Here is a 19,445-nt window from a genome sequence, read left to right on the forward strand (position 1 = left end):
ATGGCCAACTATCTTGCCAAGTTCATGCCACAACTAGCCACAATCACCACACCATTAAAAGAACTGCTAAAAGACAGAAACGAGTGGATGTGGGCGGAGCCACAGGAAACAGCGTTTCAGAGACTAAAAGGCATATTAAGCTCTCCAGAAGTGCTTGCTCAGTACTCCAACTCAACAGATACACGAGTCGCTCCAGATGCATCGCCATATGGTATCGGGGCTGTTCTCACTCAGAAACAGTCTGACAACTCCTGGCGACCAGTCACATATATCTCAAGAGGTCTCACAGACACAGAGAAATGCTACGCGCAGATAGAAAAGGAAGCGCTCGCTGTAACGTGGACGTGTGAACGACTGTCCTCTTACCTCATGGGCCTACAGTTCACTACAGATCACAAACCCCTGGTCCCTCTTCTGAGCACAAGAGGCCTGGATGACCTGCCTCCACGCATCCTGAGATTCCGCCTCAGGCTGCTGCGCTTTACTTTCACCATTGTCCATGTTCCAGGGAAGAACCTCGTCACTGCTGATGCCCTCTCACGAGCACCGCTGGCGGGGCCTCCTTCTGCTGGGGATCTTCAGCTGGAAAAAGAGGTGGAGGTTTTCGTGGACTGTGTGGTTTCCCATCTCCCAGCCACAGATAAAAGGCTGGAGGAGATTAAGTTGGCGCAGGAAATGGATGACTTGTGTATAAAGGTGGTGTATCAATGTGGGACAGGCTGGCCAGAAAAAGGTAAACTAGATCCCGAGTTAAACGGGTACTGGCAATACAGAATGGACTTCAATGTAGTTCATGGTCTTCTTATGAAAGGGGAGAGACTTGTGATACCACCTCAAATGAGAGCAGAGTTTTTGTCACGTTTGCATGAAGGCCACCAGGGCGTTTCAAAATGCAGGGCCAGAGCAAAAGAGTCGGTGTGGTGGCCGGGCATCTCAACTCAAATACGTCAGATTGTAGACAGGTGCGAAACATGTCAAAAACATAGGTTACAGTGCCGTGAACCAATGCTGGCAACTCCTGTTCCCGACCGCCCATGGCAAAAAGTCGGCATGGATCTGTTCGAGTGGTCAAAGAAACACTTCCTGCTGATTATTGATTTTTTCTCAAGGTACATTGAGATAGCTGAACTGAGACACACAACAGCAGAGGTCACTATTAATGCTATAAAAGAGGCCTTTGCAAGACATGGAGTTGCCGAGACTGTGGTATCGGATAACGGGCTGCAATTTTCATCAGAACAGTTCAAGCACTTTGCCAAAGAGTACCAGTTCACACATGAAATGAGCAGCCCTAGGTACCCTCAAGCCAATGGGGAGGCAGAACGCGCTGTTCGTACAATTAAAGACTTGTGGAAAAAGGACTGTGAGTACAACAGAGCACTGCTAGCGTACAGGGCCACCCCACTGGAACATGGGCTCTCGCCGGCGCAGTTGCTTATGGGGAGACACCTGCGTACCTCGTTGCCACAAGCTGTGGCAAAGCTGGTGCCAAAGTGGCCTGACCTACAGGCTTTTCGCAAAAAAGATGAGGAGGGGAGGCGTGAGCAGGCAAAACACTACAACTGCAGACAGAGTCAGACCGCTTCCGGAACTGTCATCAGGACAGAAAGTGTGGATTACCACTGAAGGAACTACTGGAGGAGTAGTTGGACCTGCCAATGCTGCCAGATCTTATGTGGTAGAGACAGACAGGGGTTTTCTGAGGAGAAATAGGAGCCACCTCAGACCAACAGGGACTATTACCAGATCTGGTCGAGTGGTGAGACCTCCTGAAAGACTGGATGTGTAATTCTCTGAAGTTATCCCTTCGTGCTCTATTCAAAGAAGGGTTAGGCTGTTAGAGATGTTTACAATAATGTGTTTTGTTTAAATGTAAGTGAAGAAATGAGGGACGTGTATAATTTTCACGTTTGATGATGCTCCGCATTTCTGTTCTTGTGAGCTGTTTGAGTCTTTATGAAGTATGTCTTTAGCTAAAAGGAGGAGGTGTAGCGGTAGACTACTGTTCCCATAAGGCTGTGTGCCGGGGAACTTCCGGTTTACGAGTAAAGTTGGTAAACATCACCCGAACGTGCTGCGTCCAGTGTCATCATTTATACGGGTGGTATGGCCATAAGCTGCTTACCTCCCAGCCCATTATTCCCTCAGTGGGCTGGTTTCAGTCATTATGCAAATGTACTGTTTATAAGGTTGGGGAATCCTGCAGTCAGCTGAGACTGAAGAAGTCACCTGGATGAGTGACAAAATGTTTCTCCCACTGAAAACGCTACATCTACATGAACAGAATCAACTGTTTGGGATTTCCTTACCTGGATGATTGAGCATACATCAAGATATTTATTCACTAAATTAATTGGTAGGTTAATCACTGATTATGTTTTAAGGCTACGCCTATTTACCATCAGTTGCAGCCCTCAAATAAAGAAAGCTTTAAAAATCAATGAAAAAGAAGCAGAACGATAACCACAGTGGCACAGAATGAGCTTTGTGTCCCAGCAGTTACCAAGAAGGGAAGAAGCTGCCCATTAAAGCAACTCACAGCTGACTGAGATGACCATGTTTAACAATAAGAAAAGTAAGAAACATAAGTGCCACAAAAATATGCCAATATACTCACAAACGAAGAAGAAGTAGATCAAACTGTGAAGGATGTTCATAACGAGGCTGTGATGGTTTACTGTTTCATTAGAGCTCTGTTAAAAATCTCTTGCTTTGACTCCTCTCTCTTTCCGTTCCTCTGAACCCGTACGTGGTGGGAGGGACTGTGAAGGACCCAAGAAGAGGATGTGAAGAAACAAACCGACTACGCAGAAACAGAAATGAGTAAGAGGTTTATGCATCTGGGCTTGAGGTTCACTGCTCATTCATGTACCACTTTGCAATTACACAGTTACTGAAAGTGGACTGAAGGGTGGAAACTTCTGCAGTGACAACTTAAAGAGTGAGCATGGGTCCAGCTTGTTCTGCTGTGCAGCACTGGTGTCATGTATAACCAATGCAAAAGCTGTTAGAGAAGGTACCAAGGCCTGTATTCATAAAGCTGCCTGTACTTAAACTAGCTCTCAAGGTTGAAAATCTTACAAAACTCTTAAAATTATCATGTTTTCCATGAATTTCAACTTTAAGTTTAGCCTCAATTCTGTAAAAGGTGAATCCTTGTAGATATTTGCACCCAATAAAGTTAATTAATCATTTTAGATTTCTAGAATCAATCAGAACTAATTTAATCATCAAGACTAATTGAATTGTTAAAGCAGTCATATCAGTATTTATGGTTCTTAATGTTAAGTCTTTTATGGATTGTCTTTATGCATCCAGGTAAGTAAATCCCAAAAGGTTGATTCTGTTCATCTGGATGTAGCGTTTTCCCGCTGAAAACAGATCGATCAGGTCTGTGTCCCGAAATGTTGTGTGCACAAAAACGAGGTCAGCTGAGAAGCGGAGTGACCATCGAGTATGGGATTTTTCTTCCACTGGAATGCTCCAACCTGCTGCTTTCATAGAGGTGTCCCCACTTGCTGATAAGTAGACAATCAAATGCATTTGATTAGCAGTACCAGGCTCCTACTTATACATTTAATTCCTATGGAAACAGTAATGGTGTAAGGTTTCATACATCTGAATTTTGACTTTATTTTTCTCAGATAAGTAATGGGTTGGTGTAATATGTGATGTTTTGGCGTTGATTTGTGGTTGTATATTAACCTAATTTCAGATCAGCTAAAAAACTGAGCGTTTTCAGTTTGCAGTCAGGAGTCAGAGGACTGATGTTTTCTCATGGACTATTTAATTTAAAATACAGGAGAAAGGGGGGGGGTCAGCAGCTGCATATGAATATCAGCATGTGAAACTGATTCATGGTTAGAACAAAGAGGAACGGAGCTTATTTTTCGCAGCAATGTTCTCATTTATGTTGTGGTTATTCTTCTGAATTGTAACTTCTCTAGAAGAGGTTGCTGGCATTCATTGAACTTCCAGAATGTTACTTCCTTCATTTTTATTGGGTTTGTAACTTTTTATTTTCTTACAACTTTGAAACTGTTGGCTGTTTTTGAAAGCTACCAAACATTATATCAAGTGTGCTAAAAAATACAACTCCACAAATAACGTGTATCAGACCATAAGATTTTAGTTTGTTCAGTGCTGCAGCACACACAGTGTTCAGGTGATTGTTGTGTTGTCTCTGTCATCAGTGCTTTGAGTTCTACACCTCCGCCACTTCCTCCCTCTTCTGAAGGAGCAGCTGCCAACGCCACTGAGAAGCCTATAAAACTGGGGCGGCTACCCAAAGCCCGACATCACTGCCCCTATTGTCCTCTACATCCCACTCCTCAGACCCCTCCCATTTCCAGCTTGAGGTAACGTTTCACCTGAAACACCAACAGTTCTCCTCTTGAGGCTCTCCGGGACCAAGGGGCAGCTCAAAACTTAATCGACCAGAACTTCGCTTCTCTACTCCACATCCAACTAAGCCTACCCCATTCAGTTCCAGACACAGCATGTCCATCGGGGACCACCAGGAGGAGATCCAGTTTCTCATAGTCTCTGCCACTTCCTCTCCTCTCATTCTGTGCTATTCCTGGCTCTGTTGGCATGACTCCCATATCTCCTCGTCATTGTGTCAGATCTTGGGCTGGGGTCTCCAGTGTCTACATTGTTGCCTCTTTCCTCTTCCAGAGCCCATTGATCTGGACAAGATCCCTCAGGTCTATCACGATCTCTCTGAGATCTTCAGTAAGAAGCGACCCTCTACCTTACCCCCGCATCATTCCTACGACATGGCCATCAAGCTCCTCCCTGGAGCAGTGTGCGTCAGCTTCCGCTCACCTCAGGTGCTGTAAGTGTTTCTTCACTTTGTTCATTCTCTCATCTGTGATCAGTGCACTGGATGTTACTAAAGTAACTGCGTTCCTCTTCCAACCCATCGCTAGCCTTTTTCACATTTGGCTCTAGCCAGCACACTACACGGGCGGGCCAATTTATAAAAAATCATCCATGCATTTTTCCCAGATCGTGACATTTATGTGCAATGAATATAATTCGATTTTGTTTCATTACTTAAAAACAATCAAACTGATTTGTTATAAGTGACTTGATTAAAACTTAAGGAACATTTTCACTGTTTAACACACAAACATGACAACACAAACCAGACTGGACCTTCCCTGCTGGCCTCTGCATTGTGCTGGGACATCTTCAACTCTCTGAACTCTTTATACTGAAGCCCTGTGGAGGTTTCAGGTGGAATGAAAATACATTAAAGTTCCTTTAATAACCAATGAGAGAGAAAAATAAAGAACCTGCTTCCTCTATTCTCCTTAAAGCATTAAAGCACCTATCAGTAAGATTTAAACACCAGATTTAGTCTGAAAAATTGTTTATTAAGGTGTCCTGATGCATGCTCGATCATCCATCTAAGGATCTGTGTTCTTTGGGCTGTTGTGTTCTCAGTGGGGGAAACATTTTGTCACTCAAAGTCTCTTCTTCAGTCTCAGCTGACTTCTCGGAGTGTTCATTCACAGGTCACCATAAACTTAAAATTAATTATAATTAACAGAGTGTTTCAACAAATATAAATTCATCATCACATCTGTTTCTGAGTTCAGATGTTTGGAGAAAATAATATATATATTGTTAAGGGATTTCTTAGGATTTTAGGATTTTTATTATGTTATGCTTAAAAGTACATTTCATTATCTAAATGTGTTTGCTCTTTCTTATTCAGCTTAACCTCTGCAACTCTGTGCAGACTCCTAAATGGGGAAGTTACACAGGAAGCCTGCAGTTCTATTTTCTCTCTTCCTGTATGTGCTCTCTGAATAAAGACTCTTCCTTTTTACTGCAGCGGTGCGAGTCTCCCTCGACCGTGTACACGTAAACCTGTCTGAGCCTTTTTATTCCGACCTGGGTTGCAATTCAGGAAAACTCCTGACATTTCTTGGTCCTTCGAGCCGGATGGGATACAGCATTTTTGTGAGATCCCACAGGAAAGCCTCATCGAGTCCTGACGTCGTGAGAAGCCCGCGCTGAAGTCTGTCGACAGCTCCTGTCCAGGTACAGGATAAAGTCCAGAGACGTGAATTCGGGTTCTGGCCAGCGTTCTTATAAGTGGTCCACGGCGGTGGGGGTCGATGAGGTAAACCTGAGAGACCGGCAGCAACCAGGTGAATATTAACACTCAGACACCTCGCGTAAAACGTCTAGGCTCGCCCAGAGGGGTTGGTAGCATTCCTAAATGTAAACGCTCGCCTGAAAAAGTGGCTGGAAGCTATTTTAGTAGGGTTTCTAGAAGTAAACGCTCGCCTGGAAGGGGCTGGAAGCTATTTTAGATAAACCTGGTCCGTAAGACGTAGTGCGCGTTGAAAAGGTGTTGTCGTTGTTTTATTTTTGTTGGTGGAATAAGTTGATTTTACAGCACAATAAGGAGGCTGAACTATTCCACTATTTTGTTTGCTGTTGGCCACCCAAGTACTGGTGAAAAGAGAGAAACAGGTTGTGTTGACACCGCTTTCAAGAATAGCTTGAAAGTAGAAGGCCGTGTCAACTACCACTCTCTATTCTCGTGCCAGAGAAGGTGCCGCAGTTGTGTAGTTGTAAAGTATTAAAATTAAAAGGATTAAAATGGGTAATGAAGCTTCAAAACTCACTGCTGACGAGCAGTGGTTAGAGAAAAATGTCCAGGTGCCGGACAAATTAGTGCATATAGATGGAGAAATCCAAAGAAAACCTAAATGTCCCACGTGGGAGGGAAAATGCATTAACTAAATTATAAGAAACCCTCCAAGCAGAAATAAATACTGAAAAGGAAGCTAAAAAGAAAACAAAGAGTACACAAGAGTTGTAATATTTCAAAGCATGGAAAGTGGAATGAAGTGGAATAAACAAAAGGTTAAATTAAGGTTAAATTAAAGTAGAGCTTATCTGCGATGAGCATGATAATAGGAGATAATAGGAAGGTTAACAACCTGTAAACTGGTATTAACAATGAAACATAGTTGGCATGATGACCGTGCCTAGAATGCATGAAACCAGATAATTCACAAAAAAGATATATCAAATAAAAAGAGAGATGCATAAGGTATACTAAGGCTGTGTCATTGTTCAGCCAAGGAAAAGCAAATGTCTCCAGCTTGGGAAGGTGTGAAGCTGCAGATTCACACAGGCCTTTGATGGATACATAATAAAATATAAACTAATATACTATTGTATATTAGTAGTAAAGTAGTGTATTGTAATATACTATTGCTGTTATAAAAAAGGAAAAACAATACTATGATAACATTAACAATGACATACTATTAATAAGAAGAGGCACCTCAGTCAGTTATGATGTGAGGTGGAAGATTGCTAAAAGTAGTCTGAGTCAAGCTTAAGGTTTGCTCAAACTCAGTACAATGATATATGAGATGAAGAAAATAAGGAATTAACTACACTAATCAGGTGCATAGAGACACTTGACCTGCTTGTAAACCTGTCATCTTAGATGAGATTTCGTTAGGATGAAGAGCAAACCTATACTAACAACTAATGAGAAGCTGAATTAAATATGTGGACACTACCAAGCTAATGAGGAGCGGTGACGCGCATGGAGATGCTGGTTTTGCTCACTACAATGTATAAATAGAGTTTGAATTCATTACTGTGGATGTACAGTGAGTGACCTCTATATATCTTGAAAAGCATGTCTGAAATACTCGTATGAAAGCATATTTTGAGTGATTCTAACTGTGTGAATGCTGTGAGTAGTAGGTTTTGGGTGATTTGTACAAAAATAATGAAACATAGGTAATAATAACACTACAAAGGTTCATAGTGGAGTGAGTGAACGAGTGGAAGTTTGAGAGAAAAGGCAGTGTGTGATGATTCCTGATGTCTGAAAGAGCTCAATTTAAAAGTGTGTGTGAAATAAAGGTGTATTGTTTTTAGCTCAAGATTTAGCAGAATTAAAGATGGTTTATAGACTATGAATACAAAGAGAAACAAAAGAGTTCGATTAGTCTGCAGAAACAGGAAATATGTATATAAATATATATGTGTGCCTGTGGTGTGTCAAGACAGCTCGCAGAGAGAAACAGAACTCTATGAATAGAATGAACAGACAACACACACTCAAATTGTTATATGCGAAATTATTTCTGGAAAGGGTCAGAAGAGATAATTTGAACTTAGAACTCAGTGATATGATGCATGAATTAAACCTTACGGCAATAAACACTTGCAATGAAGAAAGCAGCTTACACTCAATTAATATGAACGCAAAGCCTTGATGCCATAGGCAATTTGTTTTTGTTTTTGTTTGTTTGTTTTGTAAGTTTGGAAAACAAATTTGTGATCATACTTGTGGATCACAGTGACATATAATGATTAGGCACATGATTTAACAGTGACAAGTTTTAGAGCTGTGAGCTATGAGCTATAAGCAATGCAAAGTTTTTCCTAACTTAAAAGTTTGAAATATGTAAGATGTATGAATTCTTTGAGAAATAGGAATTGCCTAAAATGCCTTAAGTCAAAACGTAGTGTTGCATTTACAAAGAAGAAAGCGGAAGAAGCATTCAGTAACTTAAGAATAGCCTAGGACGAAACTGTGTAGGCTATGCAGTAACCACAGCAGATAGAGTTGTAGAAGCGAAACCGTTGACATCCTCATACACGCAGGCCAAGATATAAATATATACACTGACCGACAGTATGTTTTTTCAACTGTGCAACACTTTGAGATCTTCTAAAGACACTATTAGAAGTAATTTTATTGCCAAAACGGTTAGCATTTTGTAGTTAGCATTTTGTAAATGTGCTGCACACCAGAAAGGCTGCTCAGAGGTCACTAAAGGCAATAACTTGGCAGACCAGAGCCACAAAAGCAACAAACTATAGACACATTAATGTCTGACTCCTCAATGCAAATACCACTTGATGTGCTTATAAACGAACAGAGAGCTGCACCAACTACAGAACAAAGGAAATGGTTAAAAGGTGGAGCACAGCCAGAAAGTGGTTTGATGACTTGTAATAGCAAACCAATACTACCAAAGTCCCTACACATATCAGCAGCATTATTGTCAACAGGAGGGAGGGGTAGGAGTGGTAGATAAAATTTCGGAAATTTATCGGAACATGCATGATTTGCCAAAAACATAATGCACATAATGCACACCACCTCCTCCTTTTCATACAATCCACATGGGATTTATTGAGCTAAATGAATGCCAAGGCTCAGAATACGCTCTAGTGATCATAGACGTGATCTCAAAATAAAATAGAAATCTATCCAGTAAAAAAGCAGACGCCATTTCAGTAGCAAAATGTTTGTGCAACCATTTTATTTCAATATGTGGCATCCCCACTCTGATAAGATCAGACAATGGGACACATTTTGTTAATGAAGTAATCAGTAAGGTCTCTGAAGCACTAGGAAATACAACAGAGACTGAGAAAATGCATGGAAGAAACAGGGAGACCATGGCCTGAGTGTATAGGCCTGGTAAAAATGTGGATGAGACTGACACAAAGTTCTCAGAAACTCACACCTTTTAAAATCATTCACGGTAGACTATTTCCACTAGCAGTCACAAGTGAACCTATAGATAAACCTATAGATAAGTCAATAGAAAAACTACACTAGCCGAATGGATGACTACATTACTTGAAAATAAAGAGATTGTTCTAAACAACTCTCCAGTATCTTGCAGGTTGAAACCAGGTGATCGGATCCTGATCAAAGTACTCCAAAGGAAAAATTGGAGTTCACCAAGGTGGGAAGGTCCTTATCAAGTGCTACTCACCACACCTACTGCCTGCAAAATAGCAGAAAGACTGTCTTGGATCCATCAAAGCCACTGCAAAAAAGTGAGTGACAACCTAAACGTTTAGACGCCGACACCCCTAACTCCTGTATGGTGATCTATTGGTGGAGGGAGGGCTGATCGGGTATACCCCGCCTTCTTCTTCTTGCCAGTAGTCTACTCATCAGAGGTGACAGGTGTGTCTGGTCATCATGAAGACACTTGTCCTCCTAGTGGCTAATGTTACACTCCTGGTGAGTTTCTTAACACTCACCCGAAAGAAAGAAGATGAACAACGCATGGTATCGATATATACATGACAGCACACCCAGAAAAGACTGCTATGTTTGCTCCTATATGCCCCCAACGACACAGTACGCCACCTTGTACGCGAAGGGAATGGACATAATTCAAGCAAAGTGTGCCGCAAGCTACGCCAGCCGTGGGCATCAATTCCAGGGAATCGAGGTCAGCCATGAGGAACCTCTCCAGATAGGACTACGAAATGGCACATGTGACGAATGGTTCTGGGTTGACCTGAGAGTGAAGCACAGAAGTGAGGCTAAATCATTCACAGTCTTTCTTGGAAACAATGGGAATTTGAGCCACAGCCTATGCTACCGCCAAGAGAACGGATCCACGCCAATGGGAAACACCACCACCAACTGCAAAGCAGTACAGACACACGCTCCTGGAGGGCCCGTGAAGAGCAGCAACATCTCAAATGGCACCTTCTGGGTGCAAGGGATGGCCTGGGATATCCTTCCTGGGAATTGGACAGGTCAGTGCGCTTCCATTTTCATATCTGACCACACTTTCAAGATAACCATGGACGCCACGTCAACATCAACGTCAACAACAAGGAAAAGATGAAGCACCCCAGACCTCAAGCAGCATGATTCCATATGGGGTTCCGATGTCCCAGAGGAAACTTTGGACTGAAAGACAAAAGGTTCTGAATGCTTCATGTAAATTCAACGACGAACGGGATCAAGAGATTGACGCTCTGCGCATTGCAGTAATGCAACACAGGGTAGCATTGGACATAATTCTCGCCGAGAAAGGAGAAAGGTGTCCTCTTTAACAACACATGTTGCACATACATTCCAGATAATGTGCACTCACCGAACATGACTGATGCTCTGAAAATACTCAGACAACTTCAGGATGCACAACAACAAGACTGGCTTACGTGGCTCTTGGAAGTCCCTGCTGATTAAAGGACTTGTTTTGTTGGTGTTATAATACTGTTATTGTGTCTTTTCACTTCATGTGTCATACCTTGTTTGAAGAACATGGTATCAAAAACAGTAACTGCTTCAATTCATGCTTACATCACCCTATCACAGAATGATGAAGATGATAATGAGACAGACACTTGGATATAACATACTCACAGAACCCACTATTTTATGATGTCTTGGCTAAAGATGTCTGCAAGTGGCCATAGACTGATGCACTGTTAGTGGTTGCTATGTACATATAGGAAGGAAAGATCAAACAACAGGAGGGAATGTTAAGGGATTTCTTAGGATTTTAGGATTTTTATTATGTTATGCTTAAAAGTACATTTCATTATCTAAATGTGTTTGCTCTTTCTTATTCAGCTTAACCTCTGCAACTCTGTGCAGACTCCTAAATGGGGAAGTTACACAGGAAGCCTGCAGTTCTATTTTCTCTCTTCCTGTATGTGCTCTCTGAATAAAGACTCTTCCTTTTTACTGCAGCGGTGCGAGTCTCCCTCGACCGTGTACACGTAAACCTGTCTGAGCCTTTTTATTCCGACCTGGGTTGCAATTCAGGAAAACTCCTGACATATATATATATATGTGTATATATGTGTGTGTATATGTATGTGTATGTGTATATATATGTATGTGTATGTGTATATATATGTATGTGTATGTGTATATATATATATATATATACACACACATACACATATATATATACACATATACACACATATATATATATATGTATATGTATGTATGTCACCGAGCTACTTCAGCTTATCAGACAGAGTGGAGGCGATGGAGTGGTAGAAGCTGTTCTGCTGAAGTGCTCGATCATTTTTATCCAGCAGGATTAATTCCACTAATTTCCAGTCTTTTGTTTTCAGGTGATTAATACTGCAGCACATTTGAAACATCTGTTATTCATCTACATATCTGATATTCTGTTTAGTTTTTGTTTATTAGATTCCACCTTGTGTGTTTTCCCTCTGTGTGTCTGTGTTTATGTGCTTGTGTGAGTCCTTGTGCCTTCTTTCCCCTCCTTGTGTTTTATCCCATCATGTCTGCTCTCTCTCCCTGTGATCCCTCTTTCCCTGTCGTCTGCCTCTCCTCCACTCCTGCATCATGTTCCTCCATTTCCTGTTTTATTGTGAAGGTCTCATGTTTCCATGCTCATTCTGTTCAGCCTTGTTATGTTTGTGTATGTATGTTATGTTTATTTGTGGCAGCTGTGTTCCTCGTGTGTTCTCACTTCCCTCGTTATTCTTCTGTGTATTTCTGAACAACGTCTCCATCGGTCCTATGTTACAATCTCTCTCATCCATGGCTGTGTAGTTCCCCGTGTGTCTGTTTTTACGATTAGATTCCAGAATTCTGGTTTAGGTTATTTTCCTTGTATCACCTATATACCAATAAAGCTTTTTTTTTTAGCTTGCTTTTCACCTCCGTGAGTCTGTGTTTGGGTCCTTTCCTGCCTGCTCCACACACCTATTATGACATATTCTCACTACAGATAAAATTAGACAAGTGCTACTTATCTAACTTCATCAGTAACAAAACTAATCACTGGGCATGCAGAAATATTACTGAATATGGTCCCTAATCTCATCTTTTCCAGAGTGATAAAATGCATGGAGCTGGGTCTCTCATCAGGCCGAGAGAAGCGCACATGAAATAATAAATAAATCTAACTCTCAGAAATCATTAGATTTAATTTGAAGGATTAAAACTGGTGCTGAATGTTAAGTGTAGCAGTCCCCAGGACCAAGGATGAAATAGAGAGAACCTCAACGGGTGCAGTGATTTTTACTTCAAGATTCATTCAGAATTTGCCAATGCACCGTGAAAACTAAACAGAAACACAAAATACATCTTCTAGATACTTATTACTAATATAAACTCAAATAAAGTAGAAAATACAACAAAATATCAACTAAGAAATCAAATACAACTTAAAACGTACCTCGCTCCGCATTCCAAGGGCTGCAATTTGTTAATTTCGTGTGGTATCACGCTGCTTCACACTTCACTGAGAGGTTCCTACTGGCACAGGTGCGCTACTAAATCCGGTCTGAGCTGGAAGTGCAACTTGCCGCTAACTAAGCGACAGAGCCCTCTACTGGACACTACCTGTAGCTGTACAGGCTTATATCAATAAACAAAAAAACGGGCCTTTACACTCCCACCAAATCATGTATAACAAACAACAATCTATACATGATTTCCGGTTTCAACATATGGACATTACCACAAGAATAAACACAATTTCAAGTACATCATCAATAAACCTTTGCAAAAATACTCCTGATGTGAAAGTATTGATTGAAACATCACTTATTGATTTTCTAATAGAACTACAAACTTTTGAACAGGTCGCTCAACTATGTGAGGTTTGTGTGCTGTTCCCTGCTTCTTCGTTAAGCTTCAGTCACCAACTTGAAACTTGACTCTTGACTCTGGGCACTGAAGATGAACTCACACTGTTTATTGGCAAGGAGTGCTTCTAAGGCATCTGTGTCACATTGTTTAAGAGACTCTCTTAGATCATTTTTGGCTCCAATTAAGTTTGTACCCTGGTCACTGTACAACCTACAAACAGCTCCTCTTAAGCTGATGAAACATCTTAGAGCATTGATGAAAGAGTCAGCAGAAAGATCCTCGAACATCTCAATGTGGACTGCACATGAGGAAAGACATGTAAAGAGTCTGTATCTTTTATGCTCTCTACGACCTTGTTTTGTGACAAATGGTCTAAAACAGTCCATTCCACAATACATGAAAGGATGTGAGACTTCAACTCGTTCCTCTGGAAGTTAAGACATGCGTTGTTCTTCTGGTGAACGCCTTAGTGTTCGACATTAAACACATTTGCTTATTAGTTTTGCATCTTCCTTGTTCCCACCAATCACCCAAAATCCATTTGATCTGATCTCCATGAGAGTTTGGCTTCTATCTTGATGACAAATCTGTGCATGAAAATAAGAAATGATCAACTTTGTAATGTGATGGTCTTTCGGGAAGATGATGGGTTGTTTAAGTCCCTGGCAGACTGTTGATTTCTTCAGTCTTCCTCCAACACGGAGAAGTCCTTGATCTAATCCTGGATCTACTCTAAAGAGGGGACTTGAACTCGGAAGTTTATCTCCCACCTTCAACACTTCCATCTCTCGAGAAAAGGCCTTCTGCTGAAGGAGCTTTATTATTGTGTCAGCAGCTGTTTTTCGTTCATCTACTGTTACAAAGTTGCCATACTGAGCTTTGCTGGATTTCAATCGTTTTATCCTTGCAACCACTTTAAGGAGCATTGACCAGCTTGAAAACCTTGACAAACGGCTGAGGATATTGTCTTGTTCACTTGTTTGAGTTGCGAGAGCTTTGACTGCTTTGACTTCTGGATCCCCTACTAACAACACAGCTGAGGGGCTGTGTCAATGTAGTGCCACTGTTTGGGATCTGTAGTTTGCCTAATTAACTGCACACAGTTAGCAACAAAGATGTGGAACCGTTGTGCCTCATTATTAATAAAAGCTAAAACTACTTGGGAGTCAGTCCAAAAGAACTCCTCATCAATGTGCACCTGAAGCTCTGCTTTTAGCATGCTGCTCATTCTGGCTGATGTGACGTAGTCCTGAGAGTTCTAATCGTGGGATACTTGTGACCTTGGTAGGTGCGACTCTTGCCTTAGCTATACCAAGACTACAGTGGACCTTGTCGTTGCTGAGGTACCTAATATAGGAGCATGCACCATATCCTAAATCACTAGCATCACAAAAGTGGTGCAGTTCCACCTTTACAATATCTGTTAGTTTTGGTGGGTGGTAACATCTAGGTACTGCAACCGATTTTAGTCTTTCCAAACCATCTTTCGCACCGTGAACGTAACTTGTCTGAAAGGGGGTCATCCCATTCAAGTATTACAGACTGAAAATAGCATATCCAGGGGATGAACTGGCATCGAATAGATGTACAGCCATTCTGTATTCTCTGGGTTCTGTGTTTAATTGTCCATCCTGCCACCACAGAAATCTCAGATAGTTGTGCATGTCTGGACAAACATAACTGGTGGAACATTCTCTCGATATCACAGATAATGGCTACATTTTCCTTTCTGAAATGACAGAGTACCCCCACCAATGAGTTGATCATATCTGGGCCTGTGGGAAGAGTGTTGTTTAATGAGACACTGAGAAATTTTGCTGAACAGTGAAATATGACTCTTAGCTTGTATCAAATTCGGTTCTTTTTTAATCCTTTTACGGACAGAGAAAGACCCTGGACTCAGTGTGGTCAAGCTCAAAAAATCATCTTTATTGTACATTTCCGGAAAAGGAGAGCTGTAGACGCGAGCACGCACCCACAGGTCTAAAAACATTACAGGCTAAAAGGCGTATATATAGTTCTGCTATACGTCACACACAGTGTCAGCCGGTGATCAGCTGATCACGGGGCCGGGTTTAAAAGAGAGACGCCACCCACCTGTTCGCCGCTCAGACATCGTTCTCTTCATGTCAGGAGCTCCGAAACCTTGCCTACGTCAGTCTCCGCCTGATTCCGCAACTGTGAGTGTTTTTCCTCTCGATTCTTTTTCTCATCCCGGCTCCGCTCGCTCTCCGTCTGTAACGCCAGTTCCGAAGCCACGCTTCATGCACTGATCGTTACTAGAGTAACTGCGTGTCTGTTCCAACCCACCGCTAGCCTTCGCCGCGTTTGGGTCTAGCCAGCACGCCACACGGGCACGCCGAATTACTGTGTGTAATCCGCCCGATCGTGACAGGATGTCTGAGCCGCGTATAGACCCAGCGGAATTCGAACAGCTGAAAGCCGAAGTACTATATCTTCGCGGTGTGGTAGATCGGATGAGCACAAAAATGGAGTCTCTCACCGAAACTGTCCTCCAACTTTCCACTTCCGTCACCTCGCTGCAACGCCAGCCGGCGCCGGTGAGCGCGGAGCCCTGGATCGGACTACCAGATAAGTGGAACGGAGTTGATGGCCGACCTGATGGTTTGCTTGCCACTTTAGACAAGCTGTTTGAATGTCAGCCCACTAAATACGCCACCGCCCGTGCAAAAGTTGCAATGCACAGGAATGGGCCGCGGCTCTTTACAACAATAAATCTGCAGCTTGCAATGACTATGCCCTGTTTGTGGAGGAATTAAAAAAGACATTTGTTCCCCCGAGCAGTGAAGTGGAGGTGGAGTCACAGCTGCTTCATTTACGCCAGGGCAGTCGACCCGTCTGTCACTTTGCCTCTCAATTTCGTACCCTGGCCGCTAAGCTAAAGTGGGGAGATGCTTCTCTACGCTCCATTTTTCTGGAAGGGCTGGCTGATTATATCCGAGATGAGATGACCGGCCGTGAGGCCCCTAAAACCCTGGATGAGGCCGTGGACCTCGCCCTGAAGATCGACCAACGAGTGATGTCGCGGCCTCGCCACACCCCTCGGGCCTTCAAATCCTTCCAGCCTCAGAGGGCCACGTCTTCGCAGCCTCCTCCCCCCTCTGAAGGAGCCGCTGCTAGCCCAAGCAGTACATCCAGCGAGGAGCCCATGCAGCTGGGCAGACTCTCCAAAGAGGAGAGAGAGAGACGCTGGCGTGAAGGTCTCTGCGCCTACTGTGGGTCAGCTCGACACCGTCGTCCCCAGTGCCCGCTACGTCCGGGAAACGACGACGCCAGGTAGACTGCGGGGGTGTCCCACCTGGCCTTTCGCCCTCCTCTGACCCCTCCCGCTTTCTGTTACCAGTAATATTTCACCTGAAATGCCAACAGTTCTCATCTGAAGCCCTCCTGGACACCGGAGCCGCTGAGAACTTCATCGACCAAAAACTAGCCTCCCGACTTCGCATTCCGTTAACTCCTGTGGATCGATTCCTCCCAGTGACCTCAGTAGATGGGCGACCCCTCCAACCCTACCCGATCCAGTTCCAGACCCAGCCGGTTCGCATGTCTATCGGGGATCATCAGGAGGAGATCCGGTTTCTAGTAGTCTCGGCCACTTCCTCACCTCTCATCCTTGGGTACCCCTGGTTCCGTCAACACGACCCCCACATCTCCTGGTCTTCCTGCCAAATCCTGGGTTGGGGTCCCCAGTGTCCACGCCGCTGCCTTCTCTCTCGGACCCAAAAGAACTCGAAGTCATAAGAGGCCTCTCCCCCGGAGCCCATTGATCTGGATAAGATCCCTCCGGCTTATCACGACCTATCTGAGGTCTTTAGTAAGAGGCGAGCCTCTACTCTACCTCCTCATCGCTCCTACGACATGGCCATTGAGCTCCTCCCGGGAGCGGTCCCTCCTCGTGGTCGCCTGTTTTCTCTGTCTCCCGCAGAGAATAAGGCCATGGAGGAGTATGTTGCTGAGGCTCTCCAACAGGGCTTCATTCGCCCCTCTACCTCTCCTGCTGCTGCTGGATTCTTCTTTGTCAAGAAGAAAGACGGCGGGCTCCGCCCTGTATAGACTATCGGGGCTTGAACAAAGTCACTATCAAGAGCCGCCATCCTCTTCCTCTGCTGTCCACCGCACTCGATTCCCTCTCCCAGGCCTGCATCTTCACCAAACTAGACCTACGCAGCGCCTATAATTTGGTGCGCATTAGGGAAGGGGATGAATGGAAGACGGCCTTCATCACCCCTAACGGGCACTGGGAGTACCTGGTGATGCCCTTCGGCCTCTGCAACAGCCCTGCCGTCTTCCAACATCTGATCAACGATGTCTTGCAGGATATGCTAGGCCGGTGGGTGTTTGCTTATCTCAACGACATCTTGATCTACTCCCGCACCGAAGTGGACCATGTTCACCATGTGAGGGCCGTGCTGAGCAGGCTGCTCGAGTACCAGCTGTTCTGCAAACTGGAGAAGTGTGCTTTCCATCAGCGGTCCACCACCTTCCTGGGCTTCACCATCTCCTCCGATGGCCTGACCATGGATCCGCAAAAGGTCCAAGCGGTGACCCAGTGGCCTCAGCCCTCCAGCCTTAAGCAGCTACAGAGCTTCCTGGGCTTTGCCAATTTCTATCGGCGTTTTATCCGTAATTTCAGCTCTGTTGTCGCCCCACTGACATCTCTCACCAAACCAGCTAACCTGCCTAAGCCCTTCTGCCTCTCCCCGGGTGCAAAACAGGCATTCCGAGACCTTATCCACCGGTTCACTACGGCCCCCGTCCTGCTCCACCCTGATCCTTCCAGAGACTTTGTAGTGGAGGTGGATGCCTCCGATGTTGGTGCTGGCGCCATCCTTTCTCAACACGGCCCGGATGGAAAACTTCACCCATGCTGCTATTTCTCAAGGAAATTTTCTCCCACGCAGCAACGGTATGGTGTCGGAGACCGAGAACTCCTGGCCATTAAGTGGGCCTTAGAAGAGTGGCGGCATTGGCTCCTGGGAGCGAAAGACCCTTTTCTGATCTGGACTGATCATCAGAACCTGATCCATATTCGCTCTGCCAAGCAACTCAACCCAAGGCAGGCCCGTTGGGCCTTATTCTTTGAGCCTTACAACTTCCACCTCGCCTACCGCCCTGGTTCCATGAACGCTAAGGCAGACGCTCTCTCCAGACAGTTCGCCCAGGACGACCTCACGTCAGACCCTGAACCTATCCTACCTTCTCGTTGCTTCGCTGCCCCCCTTCGGTGGCCCCTGGAGGACTCTATCCGGGATGCCCTGACCGCCGAACCACCTCCGCCTGACACCCCTGCTGGGAGACTCTATGTACCATCCCGGTGCCATCAGGAGGCCTTGCTCTGGGCTCACTCCTCCCCGCTCTCTGGTCACCCGGGGCCTGACAGGACCCTCCAGCTCCTCCGTCGTGCCTTCTGGTGGCCCTCCATGACTCGGGACGTCCGTGAATTCGTTTCCGCCTGTGACACCTGTGCTCGGGCTAAGTCCTCCACTCAGCCTCCCGCTGGCGACCTTTGCCCTCTCCCTGTGCCGGGACGTCCCTGGTCCCATGTCGGCCTTGACTTTGTTACCGGCCTCCCATCCGTGGACGGTCTTGACACCATCCTCACCTTTGTAGACCGGTTTTCTAAGGCGGTGCACCTGGTCGCCCTGGCCGGCCTCCCTTCCGCCAAACGGACAGCTGAGCTCTTCTTAGACCATGTCGTCCGGCTTCACGGGTTCCCCAAGGACATAGTCTCCGACAGGGGGCCCCAGTTCACCGCCAGGTTCTGGAAAGCCTTTTGCCGCCTGATTGGAGCATCTCCCAGCCTCTCATCCGGCTATCACCCTCAGACCAATGGGCAGGTTGAACGGACCAATCAGCAACTGGGGCGCTTCTTGAGGTGCTTCGTCTCCGCCCAACCGTCGCTTTGGCCTCGTTACCTGTTGTGGGCTGAGCTGTCTCATAACCTTCACGTCTCTTCTGCCACCGGTCTCTCGCCCTTTGAAGTCTGTCATGGCTTTCATCCTCCTATCTTCAGCCACCAGGAGGC

The sequence above is a fragment of the Oreochromis niloticus genome, linkage group LG20 (assembly GCF_001858045.2).
Source record: "Oreochromis niloticus isolate F11D_XX linkage group LG20, O_niloticus_UMD_NMBU, whole genome shotgun sequence".
Taxonomy (NCBI): Eukaryota; Metazoa; Chordata; class Actinopteri; order Cichliformes; family Cichlidae; genus Oreochromis; species Oreochromis niloticus.